Here is a 2,679-nt window from a genome sequence, read left to right on the forward strand (position 1 = left end):
CAGTATACTATTTTTAGTATTGTAGAGTGTAGTATTTGGTCATCTTTGTAGTCAGTGTTTTTAAACAAGGTTTTTTTATGTGCTGCCGGCTTCTCCAGGGTCTTGGCTGATCCCCTGAGTTTAGTAGTGTCTTTCTAAGTGAATCTTTCAAAGAATAAGCTTTTATGGACCTCATTTACTGATTGTGAGAGTGCAGCAAGCCACAAAGCCAGCCTGTAACACATGAATTTTTGACAGAGGGAGGATTAGAAATGAGAAAAGATAGGACAAATATTACATGGAATTTTTCTTTCTTGTTTTATGTTCTTGGTTAAATTGAAGCAAGAGAGTAACTCTTTGTTCTAGGCTGGAATCAGTGCGCTTTCCTCGCATCCATCGATGAGGCAATAATTACAGATGAGGTGTGTTCTATTATTGATATATCTCAAATGATTATTTCACACCACATGCTGAGTGATGATAGTGAATCTTATCTTGGATGTTAAAATTACATGGACCTTAGAGATGTTTTGTCTGTACTGTCAAGACCTGGGGAGATGAACAATATCTCATGGCAATGAACTTTGTAATTTTGTGAAGCTGGTGACAACATGTAAATTAGGATGTGATTGATCCCTTACTGGAACAAGCGGTGGACATCTTGGCTCAGGGCTGTGGCTCCAGCTGGGGTTCACTCCAGTGCCTGTTAATACTACTCCGTTTCTTTAAACTGCAGTAATCTCAGCTGGAGATACTAGTTCAAAGTTGCAGGTTTAAAACAGAGATGTATATTCCATTTTTACAGAAATCTTGTGAAGAAACAAGGGCTTGTCTCCCCAGAGAAACAGATGGCCTGGGAAAGCTGTTCCACAGTACTTGTTCTGGACAAGCTTCTATAGATGTACTTAATTGCACAGAGTCCCTTTGTGCAGCTTAATCATGATGCTTTTCTGCTTTCCTTTGGATCCTGTTGTTTAAACTAGATGCTGCCATTAGGTCTTAAAATCAGTTTTTCTCTTTTTTGAAATTTTGGAACAAACTGAAGATATTTTCTAAGTTAGCCCTCCCAATCTACAATAAAAAGTAGAAACATTCCATTATAGCATCGTAAAATGCAATAGCCATTGTTCACATGTGTATAACCTACGGTGAAATGAATAGGTTAGTTTCAGTGTTAAGATAAAGTAGAAAAAAAAAACCAAACACCAAAAGTCCCCTGAGTGTCTCACTTTGGGTAAGAAAATATATTTTATTAAGCGTATCAGAAGACCCAAGAAAAAAGCGCAATACCTGAGAACACAGAGCTTCTTCAGTACCTAGAATGGCAAAGAGGAACTTTTTATTAATGTTGCAGTCTTTTCAATCTTAGAGCAAGTAATATTTAAGTAGTTTTAAAAACCAGTTGTTTTCAAGGTAGGAGTGAGAGAACTACAATGTGTGACTGATGTAAAAACTAAGCCCATAAAATAATGAACGAGATATGCTTAAGTAGAAGAGGTTTGAAATTTGTTGTGTGGGTACATAGCAAAAATACTGCATCATGCAACAGCTATATATTTTATTTTGAAGGATGCACACTTCTGAATGCATCTTTTCTTAATCTCAAGATGAGTAGCTGCTGTTGAGTCTCTTTGGTCCTAAAAAGAGATCTGCTAAGCTCCTAGCGTTTAGATAGTCTACCAGCCTTTTAAGTTTGCCATATTTATGTACTCTTCAAGCGAAGAGATTGCACCCTAAGTCTTAATCCGTCTGCTCTAGATACCCAGGGTTCAGAATCTGCTGTAGACTCCCACTGGAGGGTGCTGGGGAGATTATTTCCCTTTGCCTCTTTATGGTGTAAAAGCTCAATTTCACATGTGCACTTTGCAGTTTGGAGCCTGTTCCACATGGACTGATAGATCAACCCTGTCTTTTTCTTTCTAGGTGGTAGAAGAGTGTAGTGAATAGTATACATGGCTTCTTAAATGGAGATCTCTAAAATGGTAAATGAGACCAAGACAGGCACTTTTTAGGTTCAGTTATTCTAGATGTCATTGGTTCTTTTAATGCATTCTGTAATGAAAATTAGAGATACAGAATTGTAGACAATTTTAACTGACTACTGAAGGATTTAGACATACCAGTGGTTAATCTTTATATAAAAACGTTTTGCAGGTTTCTATAAATGTTTACACATTGCCTTGTCTTTTGAATTACCATAGGTTACCTTGAAAAAAGTATAATAATCTTTGCTTATCCTTAAAACGTGACACTGGCATCTCCACAAATCCTTCTCGATTGCAACATTGCTACAGGTGCATATAACCATGAAAAGATTACTTCATACACTGAAAGTATTAGTAGGCTTTGAATAATCTTACCGCTTTCGACTTCAGTAACAAAACAATGGATGACTTTATACTTTGAAATGCAAAACCTAGCCAAAAAAAAAAAGGGTAATGATCTGTCTTTTTAAACCTCTTGGATTTAAGATATAGAAACCTGGTCAGAGTCTACAACATATTAAAAATCATTCCTGCTGGTTCTGTAAATTTACAGAGCTGGAAAAGATTCCAGGGTTTCCTGGATTTCCATGAGATTATTTGTTTGAAAACCGATTAGCTAGAAGCTTTTTAGTTTTGAAGGTAACTCTTGTGTGTTTCAAGACCAAAAATGAAAAGCTGTTCCAAGCACTGCAGCATGTCCTCAGGTCTCTAGTCA

The sequence above is a fragment of the Phaethon aethereus genome (assembly GCF_964289735.1).
Source record: "Phaethon aethereus genome assembly, chromosome: 10".
NCBI classification, from domain to species: domain Eukaryota; kingdom Metazoa; phylum Chordata; class Aves; order Phaethontiformes; family Phaethontidae; genus Phaethon; species Phaethon aethereus.